We start from the raw sequence: 19,291 nt of genomic DNA, 5'->3' as shown, positions 1-19,291 counted from the left end.
ACACTTGTGTGATACCACTAAAATAACGAGGCACGAAATTTTTTATTTCGATTATTTTAGTCGTGTTAGATTTTTTTTTTAAATGAAAATTTACATCTAATTCGTGACTTCGTTCTCTTTTTAGAAAAATGATTTATTATATTTGGAAATTTCGCATTATGATCGAATTTAAGATTGCTTTTTTAATTTAAAAATCATCATTTTATAAAATCATTCGAATTGAAGAAATGGATTAACATATTGCGGGTATAATAATGGAAGAATTTTTGTGAAAGGTATGTAGTTAATATTAAAGTGTAATATTTATTTTTAACTGTTCATGGTGCGTTTCAATTCTTGTTACGAATATAAATGGAAGCTCGTAGTACAACTAAGGCTTCATTTATCATTCTCTTTTCTCATTCATTTTGCATTCATTGGATTAAATGTAATTCTCTGGAATAAGAAAAAGCGATTATGATTCGAGGAGATATTTCTTCACACACTGAATACTTGAAACGAAATAGCTACAAAATATAACTATATTTAGATATAATGTTAAAGTGAGAAGAAAGAATAAAAAATATTTTGTTAATTATTAACAATTGAAAATCTAACAAAATAATAATATGTTTTATATATTTTTCCAATAGTTTTTTAAAAAATTATATATATTTACATTCACTAACTTAATTTTTCACTAATGTGAAATTTTTCTTAACAAAATTTTAATACTGTAATTTATTGATATCGCGATATTAACATCAATGGACATTAAGACTATAATATGTAAACTGCAAATATAACTATATTATCAAATAACCTGCCTTAATGTCTTAATTAAGAACAAGCTTCCCTATCTCAGCCTTTGCTATCTCTGGAGTGCTCAAACTAAATGCAATTCAGTAGTCGAGGTCAGCGAGAACTGAGATTCCCATGTACATCTAACTCAGAACGCATTAATCATAGCTTTCACGATATCCTCAGTATCCTTTGGATAAAATAAAATGTATAATAAAATTTCAAAATAATATATTTTTACAAAAAAAAAGAAAATGAAAATATCCTTTCAATCAATGAATTCTGAAATTATAAAAACCAAAAATTTAAAATTAAAAATCATAGAAGATACATTAAAATTTACATCGCAACATGTTTTAGTCTTATTATTTCATAATCTTCTGAGCTTATTCTGGAATTTATTAACAACATACATTAATCATTATTTTTGTTAATAATAAACTACAACATGACATTTCTTAAATCTATAAATTAGAAAATACTTTTTTCTTTTCTTCGAAGATGTATAGAATAAAACATGATCAATAAATTGTTTGAAAAAAAATTAATTTAAACCTAATCTATCGATTCTAAACCTCGTCAACAAAAAATTATAATTTCTTTTTTTGAAATAATCATGAAATTCTTTTATTTCTCACAGATAATCAGAGAGAGGAAGATCTTTAATCTCTGTCTCACATTCCTGGAAAAATACTTCACATTTCCTACGTTCCAACACCTGTCGATTGTTCAGATAAAGTTCTCTTCATTATATTATCAGTATCACCTTTATATAGCAAGCAATATCGTATTTGAAATATCACAATTAATTTTTCGTATTCTTTTTTTTAGACGATTGAAACGTTGGAAATACGTTAAATTGATATATTAAATCTACTTTTAAATTCAAAATTAATATATGAATCTATTGACGTGATAAAATAATAATATAATTAAATTTTTTTCAATCAGTTTCCAAATGGAAAATATAATTAACAATTTGTATTTAAGATTAACAAATAAGTTGCACTGAATAACATCTAACATCAATCGATTAAAATAGATTAAATTTTGAAATCGAGAGAATTTTATTGATCCACGTTTCTAAAAGTAAATCTAAAGATGTAGGTCTTGCAATTTCGATAATCGATTATACCACTGTACGATCTGAGGCGATAGCCTCTTTCAAAAGTATCATTCTAGCTATTAAATCTAAGAAGAATGCAAGAAAAATCCCTGTGATTGCAAGCTTAAGTTACAATCGTGACCAGTATTACGTTCTAGGCTTCACCATTTCGTCTCTTTGTCATTAATGGAAACGATCTTTTCATTTCCTCGTAGAAATTACCACAATTACGTGAATCTATCCTTGGCTGATATAAATACAAATTTAATCTGAAATAAAATAGAAATACTTTGTTTCATATCTATCATCAAAGAAAAAGATTTTCAGAATTCATTATTTATAGAATTAACTGTGTTAAAATGTAAATATACTACTTATTTGACAATTAGTGATCATACACATTCAATTTGACTAATTGATACTATTCTGGAGAATAAATAATTAGTCTATATTATGTTTAATTCAATCTGACGAATCAATTCCTGATCTTTGCTACTTTACATCAAATTATTCTCTATATTCTCTATATTCTATATAACTGTTTTTATTCAACGATTGATTTAACAATTTTTGAAATTCCTATAAAAAAATAACAACATAATTTGCTTCATTGATTACAGGATTTCCAAAAGATCTGCCTGAATTCCCGAATACTCCCTTTATACAATCCTGTCAACGGAATTATCTCCACCCACGGAACAGAATTCCAGCAGAATTTCAAAGTAAATCGCAGAGTGGGTTATCTTGCCTGTTCGCAAAATTCCCTTTGTCGGTATTTTCCACGCATCTTGCGTGTGATTAAATTATTCGAACATGCCTGTGGTATGGATCGATGAATGGGCTTCAATTTTCCACGCTCGCGAAATTGTTTGTGTGCGTGTCGATGAAAAATAGTCTTGTAACAGGCAGGGAACCGGTTGATAAATGCAATGGCAAGAGTATCGATCGATCGTTGATCATTGAACGATACCCACCGCGTTAAAATCAAACACGCGAGGACACGTTTGTTTGATACGGGGATATGATTGTAAATTAAACGCAATTATCGTCTATATCTGTTGGCGAATTTTTGATTCATTTCACGCGATACAATGGTAGATGGCCGACAATTATCGTCACGCGACCGCCATTTGCGCCACACCTTTATGATTTAACGAGGATACGGGAGAATAGATTGTAAATCATCGATTCTTATCTCAAGCATGCCTCGATTATTACATCTTTTGAAACGAATAATCTCTTATACGAACATTCTCGCATAATTTTCGCCTTCATGAAACGGTGTTAATCGTCTCGCTATATATTTTGTTCGTTAATAGTGATCAGTTTGGTAAACGAGAGAGCGACAAACATTGTTTATCGTGTTTATCGCGTTTTAACAAATATTGATTATTATGAAATAGGCGGAAGGTTTGCGGGCCATCGACGACATTTATTTACGATTAAAGCTCGTTGATAATTATGCAAACTCGTTAACTCTAATGATCAATATTCTGACAACATGATGGCTTATATATGATTTGTGCGACTTGATAATTTTAAGTTACATACATAGAATTAGATGGATCTTTCGATAGAATCTCTACGAATGGAATTTTTTCATTTTATAATAACAATTATTTCTTTGATTTAAAAAATTAAGGATTAATAAATAGATTCAGTATCAGTGCAGAAATATAATAATACAAATGCAAAAAGTATATGAAATTTGAATTATGTAAGAGGATTATAAAAAAATGTATCTTGTTATTTAAGAAAAGAAGAAAACAAGGAAAAGAAGATACAATTTTTTTATCTAAAAATTACCTATTACCTTACCTATCTCTAAAAATCAAATAATATTTGAAATATAAGTCTCTATCTCGCCAGGTATGAAAAATGAATCTCAGTGAACATTAAAAGCTTCAGAATTGTCTAATTTTCCATGGAAATTTTATTAGCAGCATCATAGAATTAAGCAAGCTGTTATTTCTGCGCTGAATCGCGGAAGATCGGAAGAACGACGTCAATTTCCGCCGGAACTAAATTCCATATCGGAGAGCAACGCCGTTGAATTGTGATCGGACATTAAGATATTTTGCAAAGATTGAAGAAAAATTTCATAACGTATATGAATTATAAGTAAGGTAAATTGAGTAATAATTGATGAATTTTTCTTTGAATACATAATTTTTTTTGTACTTTAAACATTTTTTGCGATTAGCTATTATACTATTAAAATTATAAATTTAAAAAATAATATAAACTTAAAAAAAATCATAAAAATTCTATATATTTGAATATTCTCATAAAATAAAATTTAATTTTTATTTTATTTCTATGCCTAATTAAAGAAATCAATACGGAAAACTATCCTAACGTACGTTTCAATATTAAAAATGTTTATATGTTATAGTTAAATGTAAAATATTTATATTCTCTTTAAAAATCGAAAAATACAAAAGCTACTACTAAAAATAAAAATTGAAACTTATTTACAAATTACAGATCGTCCCATTCTATCTCCTCCTCACCAATCAAACTTAAATAGCTTATAACTCAACAAATAATTTTTCCATATCAATATCCTAATATCCTAATATTCCCGTTTCTAAAATCGTTTCTCTCGAATCGATAAAAAATATTTTGCCTCCCCATATCGACGTTCCCCTGTATCAATGAAATTTTCCAACTCCTAAAATGGCGATCAGTACCACTGCCCGTTGGCTCAACTAATTCGGCCATGTAAATACAATATTGGCTGATCGTCTCGCAGCTCCCTCGGGATTCGAACGAACCGTTACACGATTCGACCCATTTTCCATCCCCCTGTTCTTCGACCAATCCTTTCCACCGATAATGTTGCATCGAGGAATATCGCCATCGGAACGTTGTATCGGTTTACTTTAATGTCCCTGGACATTGGATGGATTTTCCATTGTCCACCATCGGTTAATTGGTTCTTGCTGTTTTCCTTCTTTTCTGATAAAAGAAAACACACAGTTGACAAGGGATAAAGTTATCGATATTCCATCGAGCCGTTATCGTGGAACGTCGACCGAAATATTGATGAATCCACGTGGAGAAGAATAAACGGGAAATGTAGAATAGCTCGAGACTTCATTTTCGAAAAAATCGATGTTTCAAATTTCATCCACTGGATGTGTATTATATATATATATATATATAATACATTGGTACATTTCACTATTCCGTAGACTAGTTTCCTGTAGACTAGTGTGTATTTATGAACGCTAGCAATTTCGTCGAGCTCAGTTTAGCAGAAAAAACGAGGAGTTGCGATATTGTATCCAAGTTTTAGAATAGCAAAGAAAATTTTTTTGACCGAAAAGAAAATATTTTTAATTTCGTCCAATTTTTAAAGCAAGCAGAGAACAATTTTTCAAAGGAAATATTTTTATTTCATTCGATTTTTAGAATACTAAAGTATAATTTCTTTTTTTTCCTAAAAATTTTATCGTACGCTTTTATAATATAATAACGAAAATCCAATGCAAGAAATTTGAAACGTTAGTTGTAAATTTAGTTGTAAAATTGTATTTTGGGGAAATTTCAAGATTTATTTATTTGAAAATAAAGTTTTGAGAAAAAGAGAAAATGTTATTTCGAAATTTCGAGATATTTTTTACTAGATGATTTTCGAATTTATTATTAATTCTACGATATTCTATGGTATATTGTTATGTAAATTTCAATACGTACGGATGAAATTGTAATTGTAGGAAATATGTGAATTTTTATAAAATAACAAAAAATAATTTTGTTCGATTAAATTGTTTTCTATTCTAATACTATCCTTTTCATTTCCTTCCACGATTATTATATCCTTTGAAATTGTATATTTTTCAAAAACTGTTTCCTTCATTGCAGCACTTTAAACTTTGTCATAAGCTACATTGTACGTGTACCCATTCCACTTAAAATAGTCCACTTTAAGCTTCCACTCACCACGCACTAACCACTCTTGAGCATACACTCTACACACGTGCAAACTTATAATAGTGTAGCTATTTTACGAGCATACCGTGTATTCCTGATGATTTTGAAGTCAAAACTTTACTACGAAATATATTTTTGTAAATATTATACTAATAATTTTTTAGTAATCTTAATTTGCCTGATATAATTTTAATTTGTAAACAGCGTACGAACGCTATTACACATATATTTAATATAATTATGATATGTACACGATTCTGAACATCTTTGAAACTGATAAATTTTAAAATTGATCAACTAACAATTTTATAAAAAGTACATATTCCCACAATTACATCGTTCAACAGCATAACGATATAATACGAACGTAACAATTGCAAATATTTTATCTTCCACTCGTTAGATGGAAGCCCTTCCATAATTCAATTCAAGTGATATTGGCATTATCTCAAGAAACGACAACAGACAGGCACAAACCTAATTTCTTCACGCTGTGAAGAGAACGCCCTCGGCTTCCCACGTAATGAAAATTTGCATGGACAAATTGTGCCCCCTCTTCTTCAAGATTAAGAAGCATAAACACCGACGCCTTAAAAAAGCTCGACCGTAAAAACACCCGCGGATGGGGAACGTCGTCAATATTTCCCTATCGACGAAAATATTAAACGGCATTATTTTCTCGATCAACAAACAACGAACATGCTTCTAGAGAAATCTATTCTCGTGATTCTTTAACGTCACACGCGATCAAGGGAACACCTTTATTTTTTTTTTACAAAAGGTACACGACAACGCGATAGAATACGAACCGTGTCGACGAGGCTAATGTCGACGACGCCATAGCTCGGCAATGACTGAGAATATAAGGACCTTGTCCCGACATTTCATACACTCTTTGTTTACAGCTTCTCGTTTTTGTATTGTACAGAACCGTCGCTGCTTGGAGAATCGTTTGTGGAGAGTGTAATCGTGGAAAGTTTTTGCGCGTTCGTTTCGATCGAATTCTCGCATCCGTGAATGTGTTATTTGCGAAGGTACTTTTTATTCGTAAAATAATCGTCCCGGCTCGATCGAAATATTTTGTTTGGTAGAATTATTTTGTACTCGTCGTATATTTATTCATTGTTTTATTATTATACGCGAGAAGAATGAAATGTGGTCGCTTCAAATAAATTGCGTTAAAAATTTGTGTCGCATAAGTATCGTTGTACGCCCTGATATTGGCCCTTTTTGCAAGCGGATGTAAAAAGAACGTAGGAGAATCGATTAAGCTTATTATATATTTAACTGTAATAATATAGAGGGAAATGGCTTGCAACATTTTGTTAGAGTATATCAATCTTGAGTGTTCTCGTTTCTAATTAAATTCTTATCTCAGAAAAATGATGGTAATTTCGCTATTCTTATAAAAATTAGCCTCGAAAAGTTTAATTATTTTTGCGTATGTTGAAAAAATATCGATTAAAACTTATTCATCCATTTTCTTCAAATTCCACGTTAAATCGTTGATATTGCTTTTAACGAAGAAACAGATAGCTTTTTTTTTTCCATTTTTTGCTTTCCTTTTAACAACGAAAGGACAAAGCGTGGTGAACAGTCAATTATGATAATGAAAGTTCTATCGTGTTAATATCATAAATTTTTGACTTGTGAACTTGTGATGAATATTTGCCACAGTATCGCATTAATATCCATCCCTTCCCTCGTGCGACATTTATCAGATTTTCCCCGCAAATGGACCAATTACACTTGTTGTCACAATCGGAATTTGATTCGGATAAACTCGCGGCACCTGTTTCAATCTGATAGTTAACCCCTATCATTGGCGCAACTAATTTGACCATGTGAATAGGATATTGGTTTCGCGCATCGAGGTCCACAGGGATGCTGTAAACTTATTCAAACGATGCAATCCGTTTCTAACTTTCTCCTTCGTTCGTTAAATCTTCTCTTAGACGAATTATTCTGGTTTAATATCATTAACAGAGTAGAGTTTTGATTTACGAATATCGTGATTGAATCCAATGAAACTTGTATACTTGATTCTTAAATCCTAAAAACAGATGAAATTTTGTAGTGTGTAGAATCATTCTTTATAAGAGAATTATTATTCGCGTTATTTGTTTTCCCCATTATTCTGAAAATTTTGTGTTCGAATATTTGTATTCTTATTTTAGCATTTTAGAATAGAGATAAAGGGAAGAAAGAAATCAAAAATTGATCAATCAGAGTATCACAATATAATGTTTGAGAAATAATTAAAAGATTATTTCAAACAATGCTAGGAGGAATGAAATGAAATGTGATATAAAGAAATATAATGTGGAAAAAGATGAAACCAATGATAATTCTAGAAAAATTGAAGAAATGAAATGAGACTGATTGAAATAATGAAACAGATCTCTTGTAATTGCAATTACAATTTTTACATAAGTTAATTTTTTTTAAAACAAGAAGTAATTATTTACGCGTGATAAAAATAATAATACAACAAAAATTCATTTCTCCGCACAATTTCCAATTTTTATATATTCAACTGATCATCGACTCTTGATAGATAACCCCATCTCCTTATTGCTTCTCAACTGCACAAGAATAATTCGAGTGTAAAACAACGGAAGGAAGAGAACGGAGGGAAAACTAGAAAATAAACGTTGGGATCCGGGTCGAAGTTACAAAGTCTGTGAGCCGTGAGGCGTTCAAAGGAAGCACATAAATCCAAAGACACAAATGACTCGTTCTCAAGTGATCTTATTCTCCCTGTTCGGTCCCATTCTTTTTGTTTCCCCTTGGCGTGGCGAGCCAAGGAATAAAATTTCTTTTCTCTCGTACCAACGAGAATTTTTCTTTTTATTCTCTTCTCTGCGAAACGAAACAAAAATTCTCGATTTTTCCAACGCGTAAACACGCGGATGGATCGTTGAATCTCAACCTAGACGATATTCCGTGGTGTATTTCAGGATTAAGAGCTTTCATCTCGATAGAAAGGGAGGGGTAAAGATTGTCGAAAGGCGGAGGAAAAGAGGAGCTGGCGCAGAGGAGAGGCCGCGAAGAATAGATGTAAGCGTTGCAGAGGGTTTTAAGGGGCCAGCCAAGTGGGGACTGCAACGAGGGAGCTTCGAGAGGGACTTATCTTTCTTGGTGTTTGAACTCGGGAAGGGCAAGTAGCTTAGAAGATTTAAAGATCCCTTGGTAGTGAAAAATTCACGGAAACGTCGAACTTTGTGCTGGAAGTTTTTCAATTGTTATGCAATACCGAAGGTATTTTGTAAATGTCGGAGAAAGTCTCTTTTAAATGAAATTATTCATAGAAAATATTGTTATAGAAACGAGTCTCTTGGTAGTTCTTTTTTTCTTTAATTACTAGCCTTCTTCTTCACTTCATTTTCTGCTATTTAAATTCTTATGCTTAACCATCCTAGTTTTAATCTGTTTCATACCAACTATGTCTGGTAAAATAACTATGCAATACAACTTTGAAATTATTCTCTTAATAATAATATTAATTATTATTTTGAAATAGAGGATCATAAGTATATGTCACATTTTGAATTAATTAGAAAGAAGTATATTTAATAAAATTTTATTTTTATAAGAAATACATTACTAAATAATATTCATTTTTAGTGATACATAAATTAGATAATAAATAATAAGTATTATTAAATTTTAACTGCAATTCAAGTAACGATATTTGTATTTTTTTACTTAGAGTCTTGAATTTTTATCTCCATCAAAAGGATGAATCTAGAAAATCTCACTAAACTTCTCAAACAAATTTTCATCGATCCATAGAATCCAGATTTCTCTCAATTTTTGATTCAGAGGAGTATAATAGATTAATTTTTATCGAGATGGAAGAAAAAAGTACGAAACACGGTCGTGTACAAAAGAATATAATAGCTTACACGAACTCGAAGATCCCTTCACTCGTAAAGGGGTTGTTTTAAAGAAGCTTTCAGCTTTATTAATGCAGGCGCTAATTTTCACCAACCCTCTCTCTGTCTCTTTTATAGTTATCCATCGCCTTTCAACAGCCTCTGGCACACTCGACGTTCCACTGTCTTACGTTGCGAGAAAACGTTGTTCCCTTTTTCGTCGATGCTCAGTTTTTTTCGTTTTCTCGCCTGAATTAGGTCGCCCATAAAATGTTTCCATTTATTTTATCATAAAACGTACAGAGATGCAATTATCAATCACAGATATTTTCGCTGATTGCGTATTATCAATTTTTCATTAATTTATTACTTATTGTATTTGTTTGAACGTATTTGTTGGGCACGAATAATTAAAAATTTACCACGTTTAATTCATCAAAATACTTCCATCTATATACCAGATCTATATACTTGATCAACAACAACAAATAAAATCTAACAAACTAAATCCTGCATCATCGTTTCCAGTTAGCATTTAAAAAGAAGTTAAGATGCAATTTGCCAGCGAATGAGAAGGGTAGATTCGTTTAATTCCCTTTTAAATTTTATACCTCCTCGTCGTATCCCTTCCTCATTTAAGAGACACGTTGATTTTCGTAACGTGAAATAACGCGTTTTACGCGACCTGGTTAATTGAGCGCAAAAGAGCACAATGGCAAACGAAGTCACATTCAACGTATCAATGTAATGTTAAAATAAAGAGAGTAGAGTTTTCTCGATATTTTAATTACCTCTCTCTCTCTCTTTTCTCTCTCTCCCATCAAGAGGACAAATGGTGCAGAAATAAAAATGTAAGAATGAAAGATATAAAAGGGAGCTGGAGAGCTTTGATGAAAAGATCGTTGACTCGAAAATTTTCATCAGTCCATGCTCCTTTTGTGCACGAAACAACGTTGTAACAGAAACGCGAAACAATGTTGTAAGATTGAAAAACTATCGGCTTGTTATTTTTTGGTCATAGAAGAATTTAAAAATATAAAATTTCGTTTGAAAAAGAAGACTATAATGATAAAATTTATAGAGGTTTGGTTAAGTTAGATTAAGTAAGATTATGATTATCTTTTTTTAAGAAGTTAAGAATTGATAAAAATTAAAAAAAAAAAGAAATAAATTTTTTAGAAGTTAGATTAGAAATTATCTTCTTTTTCATTTGCTACTTTTGCAAGTGGATGAGAAATATTATTCTTTCTTTGTAAATTTCGAAGGAAGAAACGGAAATAAAGATAATATTAAAGTACAAGAAGTTTTGCAAACCATGTTGAGAAAGTATAATTTCAGCAAGAACGATTATAGTTGTCTAAGTGTTTGCCCATGAAACTTTTTAATCTTATCGCGTGAAAATATATATATATTTTTTATTGAATTTCATCCTTATCGGATTAAATATTTGTTTCATAATTTCAAGTTTAAATAGTTTTCATTAATATGAATAAAGTGTTACGAAATTAATAAAATGTCAAATATTTATTATGAAATTTTAATTCTAAAACTTTGTAGCAAAACAAAAATTCAAAAGAATGTATTGAAAGAAAAATATATCATCTCTCGTTTTCAACTCCTTTTCTTAAAACATATCTTGAAAGAAGAACTTTAAAACGTGTATGTAATATATTATATAATATATTAATGTTATTAATTAAAGAAAATTAAAAGTAATAATAATAATATTGTTATTATTATTATTATACAAAGTTCGTATTTTTCATTTCAGAATCAAGTATAATTATCCAAACACTTCAAAGAATGTCCAACTCCGTCCAACAAACCATGATTCCACACTAAAGTCACCTGAAACTATCTCCCTATATAGTAACATAGTTTACATTCGGTTTGCCAGGTGGCACCAGTGCACAGCATCATATAGGGACAGGTATTTCCACCTGAACGTAAAAGTGTCCAGTTTTTGGGCATTCCTTATTTTTTACGAGCGTACCTTCATCCCGTGACGATCACACGGGAAGCAACACCGCGAAATTGAAGCCATCTTCACGAGCAACGTGATCGTGGCTACGGATACAAGTGTGATGCGGATATCGCGATGAAACTCGATCGAAAAGCGTTGGAGCGTACCAGATACCGATCAGGATACAGGAGAAAAAGTGTCAGAGAAGACGGAGAAAGGGGAAGAGATAAAATTGCTGAGGGAAAGGGGAAAAAAATCAGCTATAAAAATGGCGAAGTGTCTCTTAACCGTGAGTACCGCTATTTATCTCGAAGCACCTATGGTGTTCGATATTACGAGAGCATGCATCGCGATCGATGGCTCGGAAAATCCATTTTGAAGCATGGTACGGTTAATGGTTTGTTTCGCGTGTGAAACATTGAGACAGAGTGGATGATGACGTGTGATAATATGTGAAATATAATCAATTGGACAGAGAAGATTAGCAGACACGTATTAGGAATAAAGAAAGTTGATTAAATTTTTTTGTTATAACATTGAAATATTATAGTTTGATTTTAATTTAGACGTTTAACGTTTAAATAAATTACCAAAAAATTTAAAGGATAAAAATTAAAAGATAAAATAATTCTTACAGAAAATCTACAATAAAGTGAAAATATAAATTATTAATTCTATTTTCAAGCTATATTTTCCTAGTAATTTCCATTAGTAGTTACATATGATTATATATCAAAAAGTATCAAAACAAAGTAAACAGTTATCTTTAAAACCATAAAGTTTATTTAACGTTTGTTTCAAGCTTGATAAAAGTAAGTTTTAGTAACGATTACACTTCAAAACATGTAACCGAGCAAACAGGCATAGAGAAAGACTCGCCATGCGCAAGTTGACTTTTGCTATGCTTTTAAAGTGTCTACTTTTTACAACCAGTGGTAACGTGCACCGTTAAAACGTAATGCTTGCTCTTTTCGTTGGTCGAGTCTCGTAACAACGAAAACGTGCCTTTACATCTGATCACGATCTGCTTTTTCGATCATAATTTCTGCTTATGGCTTAAACTCTATCGAAATATTCTTTACTCCGTCTCGAAAATATCTTTGATACTTTTTCGATGGTTTGTGTTTATATGAGATATTTGTGTTTTATATTACTACCTCGCGTAGATCATTTGAGAGAATTAGAAAATATTGAAGTTTTATATACGAGGTTTATTTCAAATATGTATTGGTGATATATTGGAGCGGAAAAGAATCAATGAAATATTCGTGTCGTTCGATGACTTGCTAATGTGATACATTATTTATTACTAATTATTATTTAATCGTTATTCATTAATGAATTTAATTCACATTTTCGTGAGATCTCGCTAATTCAAACAAATCGCCACTATTCTTATTTAATATTAACCAATTATCGACGACTAATAAAATTCGTAATATTTTTTTTTCAGATCAAAGTTTCGAAATTCCAAATATTACTTGAGATATTAAAATATTATACAAAAAGGAAGGAATATAATAAAATATTTTTAAATGTCTTGGAAATAAAAAATTATTAGCGTGAGGAGTTTAACGGAATTTTACCGTGCAGCACGAGTTGAATTTTTTCAATTACATAAATTGAATGTAATAAATTTTTTGCAGCTACAGATTATATTTAATCTTTCGTATAAAAATTTCTCGTGTTCGATACCGTTGTTAAGTATGCCATGAATTCTGACCGACACGGACGCGATTCTACAAATTGCACGCAATATAGATTGGACAACGCGGCTAATGGTTTTAACCCCGGACAAACATTTGCGGAAAGAGGTTAACAGAGGATTAAAGGACACAAATTATAAAAATCAGAATGAATTGCTCCAAGTCGCACGATATAAATGTTACTACCTGTTATATAATCCCGGATGAAAGGATACAACGATAAAATGTTTGCAAGAACATTGCGTTCATTATATGTCCAGATTATTTCATCATTATTACGCTCGAAAAAATTGAATTGAAGAAACTTTACGTGCGATGATAAATATCGAATTACGAAAATTCGTTTATATTGTTTGTAACAAGTTTATTAAAACTAACTAAATATTTAAGAAAAATCGGATTACTTTTTTTAATATAATTCATTTCACTTAATAATTTAATTTCACGATTTATTTTATTATTCAGTTTTAATAAAAGGATATGATTTTATATTTTAATCTATAAATTTAGTAAATAAGGAATTTCACACGAAATTCATCGTGTGATTCAAAATATAATAATCGATAAATTATTAAATATTCGAAGATAAATAATAGAAAAGGAACACGTCATCCCAAATATTTAAACAGCATTCTTTTCTAAAAATACAATAAACTTCTGGAAGACTGTACGAACCCATATAAATCTAGAACTCTACAAACTCTTGAAAACAAATTGCATTGGTTCTGTCATCGAATGTGATGTCGTTTGAAGTGGTTACCCATGATATCCAAATCTCCGTATTCGATTCCATTCTCGTCGAAAGTACAAAGGTTACAGGTTTCAATCGTGTACTCTGTCCAGTCGAGAGAGAAAGAGAGAGAGAGAGAGAGAGAAAGTATTTTTCAGTTTTCATCTATATTTACAGTTCGACGATACATCTATGAATATCGACCTAATACACGGATACATAGGTTTTATGAAAGATCGTCTATGGAACAATGGTTAAAATTTATATCTCAGTTATCGAAATGGAGTTACATTTTAACGAATATTAAAGTTGAAGTGATGAATCAGACATTTTATTGAATCGAGAATTTTTTTATTATTATTTTCGATACAGAGAGAATTCCTATAAGTTTTCGTGCTATTGGTTTGTGAAATTTTTGAATAGGCGAGGTTACAGTTTTATAAAATTCAAGGTATTTCAACAGTTCGAGCGTATTGGAATTTTTTATACAGCTAGCAGGAATTTTTAAGTAACAGATTCTATTATTCTTCTAAATAATTATACAAATATTAATTTCAATTTATAATAAGAAAATTTAAATTATCTGTACTACCAACGCAACGAATATTGAATTTTCTAAATAAAAACAAATAGTGAAATATCAGAAAAGAAAAATTTTAAACTCTACTTAAACATAACAAGCAAATAATACTTATTATAATCTTCTCAATAGCACTAATATGTACGATCGCTAAGTATCATAAAAATCCCTCATAAATTCTAAATATGCTCCCACACGATCTTCATATACACGTGCATTACCATCACTCGTTCATTTTTATCCCTCGCTCTCTCCCATTTCCCAAGATTTAAATTCTAAAAAATTTGAAATCGCGTAAAACCCAGGATCATAAAGGGGGAAATTTTCCCGGTCTTGTAACGCGTAACTATGGATAACGAGTCATCCCCTCCACTCCCAGTATAAGAAAGGTATTAAAAATTTTATTGCACGAGGTGCGTCACATGACAATATCCAGGTAATATCGAGGGCGAGGTTCGATCACGAACAGACTATCTAAGAGCTGACGGTCCGGATGCCGATTTTATAGCTCGATAACGTCCTCAGGTAAAAGGTGGTGGAGCACTCCTCCTTGTCTCTACTGCTCGTATGCATACGAGGAGCCCACGCATCCTGTGTTTTATGGTGAACAGAGAGAAGAGGTTCGATATAACCGCGCTAAGGTTCGAGAGATCCTGGACCTCCACCTCGTTCGATTCACTCCAGGATCATTCTTCCCATCCCATCTCTTTTTATCTTTCCCCCGTCCATCTATCTCTTTCCACAGTTCTTTTCACAGGAATTTTCCATGCCAACGATGACGCTCGAATTTACAAGATGGATCCTTCTCGTCTCGGATAACCGTGAAACGGGTGATTCGCGCGGGAGACGAAATGTGGGAAGCGTAATGGAAGTTCGATAATTCGGAGGATGTCAAATTGAAATATCCTCATGAATGTATGTATTTTGAATAATGGGACGGGGCGAAACACGCGGCAGAAACGTGGAAATCGAGTCGTGGGAATGAATTAACACTTTGAGCACGGGGATCTCGTGTCTAGATGGCGCCACGTGTCTCGAAGAAGATTTGCATTCTTTAATTATTGCGTTATTCGTGTTATTAATTAATTAATTTAAGAAGTTGTGCGAAGAAAAAGACGAGAAAGAAAGTATTTCCGTCTGATTGGAATCAATGTGACTTGTGTTTGTTTATAAACGCTATAATATAGTGATTTCGAATTTGCGTATTGTACAAGTTGGAATAAAGATGATTATTTGATAATATATAATGTAATTAATTTATTATTTCATTTATGATTGAAGGAATTTGTTTTTTAATATATATTTTATTTCATCTCGTACCATCGTGAGAAATTATATATTCAGAAAAACGATTTTTATATTCCAATAATAATAAAGATATTTTTTCCTATCATCATATACTTAATTATTTTAATATAAAACGTAATTACTATTAATCTTAATAACACCACTTATTATTTTATAATCGATTGTAAAGAAATTACATATATTTCCATTCTCATCTTCGTTTTCTTTTTAATCTGGCTCCTGCATTACAATACCTAACGATCCAGAGGTAAATTCAATTGGAAAAATATGCGAGAAACGTAATTTCTTACATTTCGTTGATAAATGGACGGAACTTAACCTAGATTTAATTTCGACTATACTCGTGCACGAATTAGGAACCCTCTTTTCCAATCGCGTCGTCATAAAACTAAACTTCTCAGACGGCAATTAATATCGCAATCGATATAAACGGCGACCCCGATATCTCGACGGTTAATTGAAGATAGAGAATCGAGCAAGTTTTTGCCACGTGGCAATTTCTTCTCGTCGTGTGCCAACGTCCTTCCTTCCTTACACGGTGTATCCAATATTTTCCGCGATATGCTAATTTCGGTGAAATGGAGGAGCAAGCAATTAAAGTTCCGATTGGAAACTCGTTTGCACCTCGAAGAAATTAGGTTGATCTGCGATTGTCTTATTAAATTAAGCTAGTATTGTCGTTTATGGTATTCGCGTGTTATTAATGGTAACGTTATTGAATTTACATGATTCTGCAATTTGTTCGAGTTACTATTGAAGGTTTCGTGCTCAAATCATAATTTTTTGGGGGATGAAAAGATATGAAAATAACGATATTATTTTTTATGTGATTATATCTCTGATAAAGATCTTTTAAATTTTGTTCCTTTTCTTTCTTTGAGTATCGTAGAAAAATCTTTTCAAATAAAAATATTAATTTACTTCTATTTATATTATTTACCATAAAGTGAATCGTGTTATATTTTACTTTACTACGAGTTGAAAAAGTACGAGTTTCAGAATTATCCATGTCAATATACGGTCTTTTTTGTTGTTGCCACTAAATGTTTCATTAACTTTAAAAATTCAAAATCAATGGAACTTCAACGAGGAATAATCGTGATTTAATTAAAATTCGAACTTTATTGTAATTATTTCCGTATATTACTATTTAAAAAGTATTTATATCATCGATTATCATAAGTAATCATAAGTAAAAAATATCTCTTAACTCGTTATCTAAAAAACAAAATTGAAACAGCTGTTGAATAATCCAAATCTATTTATAATCAAAACCATTTTCCAAATGAAAGCATCTTTACAATCCCTCGACTCAATCGTGTATTATGGAACGATGGTTTATGCTCCCCTTCGATCGTTTCACTTTCCCTTTCAACACCCTCTTACTCACGCTCCCCAAATCTACGCGGGTACACGACGAACACGATGATCTTGGGAAAAGGCAAAGGATATGGCAAGGGTCTCGCAATGGTGGTCGATAGCGTGAAATCGATGGCCATCGAACGACGGTTTATTGAAATACCATCACGAATCGAGCAACGAAGAAGCCCGGGGCAGGAATTCCAATTTCGACCCTTCCAGATGACATCGTCCCTCTTAACGATTATGACTACGCCTAATTATATCCCAGTCAGCACATTCCACGGATCTCAACCGGCTCGAAATCAAGCACCAGCGATTGGCTTCCGTGCTACTTGCACAAAAGTGAAAAAGGAATAATCGGGAATGATCGGGTAATTGCATTTTTGCCACTTCTCTTCACCCGGATAGTGATATCGTTTCTTGGACTTCCTGTTCCATTAATTACGACTATATATATATATAAGATGCCTCGTGATGCGACTAAATAGAGGATTCCTCGAGAGTGAGAAAAAGAAAAGAATATAATTTTTTTTTATTCGAATAAATCTTTTCGATTTTGAATGTGAATGAACTATCGTTTCTAAGAAAATTAAGATCGAATATTTACAGTCAAAGAGTTGTATAATTGACGCATTTTTGAATGAATGAATCCTGAATCTTGAACTTTTTCTAAATTTCCAGATTGTATGAATATTCAAATATTCAATAATAAATTCAATTATTGAATAAATAATAAATATCTCTTTTTTTGGAATTTTATAATAAAAAAAAAAGATGAATAAAATATTGGAATAAAAGTATAAACAGAAAATTTATCCATCAGTCTGTTTATATTGATAAAATTCAATATACAACAACAGTTTTCAAAGGACGTGCGTTTTATTGAAATACAATGTTCTCTTAGTTTCGGAAATAAAAATAACGGAAAATTTTCACTACAGTCCATCCGTAATCTGGTTTAAAGTTAAAATATTTTGCCATTGTGATATCCAGCAGGGCAGAACATTAGTAAAAAGAGAAAATTGTTGCATAAAATGTCTGTAAACGAGATAGAGAAAGAAAAAGAAGAAAATTGAGAAGAGGAAAAACGATAAACAGATATAATAAATACGTGTAATAAATACATTGTTATAACATTTTTTTAAACGTGCAAAATTTATATTGTAAAGCGGAAAAATCAATTCTGATACCGCATGAAAAATTAGCCCAACAAAATAACCGTGCTTTTAAACTAATGAAACGAAACGAAACCCGATTAAGGTCAGACTACGTGAGCTCAACTGCATCGAGCTAAAAATACGTAGACACCGTCATAAACTTGAATTTTCGATAAACCTCCTTGCATCTCTACGTACATGTATCTTGAGTGTTTAACTATCTATCAACACTTCGTTGATTCTTCTTTTTACAAATTGATTTCTGTACACTATAATGCTTTTACATCAGCATTTTTTTTCACTATTATTAACAAAAACTAACGCTATTACTATATCAGTAACCATGAAAATTTGGAAGAATATAAAATTGTGAGAGAAAAAAATTACGAATTTTAATATTATAATTAAAAAGCGAAATATATAGAACAATCGAATCGAAAAAGTATCGACGGAGAAAATTTTGAAAATTGCCGAGGTCAAATACGTCTGAGCCATCCGTTTAACCGAAGTAGCAAGGTATGCATCTGGTGTGCATGGTATATTATGGCAGCAAATAGAAACTCGACATCTTGAAGCTCAAGATGCGGACGAAATAATACCGGCAACTAGAACGCAATACAATAGAGTTACGACGTATCTGATTCCACGAATCTATGCCAAAAAGGACTAGGCGGGGAGAGAATTCCAAATCTCTGAGATATCATGAGAGGTCATGGCATCAAATCTTGCGTGAGATAGAGCTTCTGCCTGGCCTGTGTTACCGAATCACATTACACGAAGGAA

The 19,291-nt window shown here is 31.5% G+C and overlaps 1 protein-coding gene across 11 annotated transcripts in view; it reads right to left on the bottom strand.

The window, feature by feature from the left end:
* LOC108002966 (zwei Ig domain protein zig-8-like) overlaps window positions 1-19,291 on the bottom strand; it is a 257,216-nt gene that overhangs the window by 119,670 nt on the left and 118,255 nt on the right. The window contains exon 1 of one of the 11 annotated variants that reach the window (XM_017064987.3): window positions 6,302-6,675. The exons of the other annotated variants lie outside the window; for them this stretch is intronic. The gene's annotated coding sequence lies outside the window, so the exon portion shown is untranslated. Of the gene's footprint in view, window positions 1-6,301; window positions 6,676-19,291 lie in introns of those variants that run through there. 11 annotated transcript variants of the gene reach the window in all.

Source organism: Apis cerana, linkage group LG1 (genome assembly GCF_029169275.1).
Source record: "Apis cerana isolate GH-2021 linkage group LG1, AcerK_1.0, whole genome shotgun sequence".
NCBI classification, from domain to species: domain Eukaryota; kingdom Metazoa; phylum Arthropoda; class Insecta; order Hymenoptera; family Apidae; genus Apis; species Apis cerana.
The sequence above is the reverse complement of the archived record's forward strand: the minus strand, read 5'-3'. Positions and strand labels throughout refer to the sequence as shown.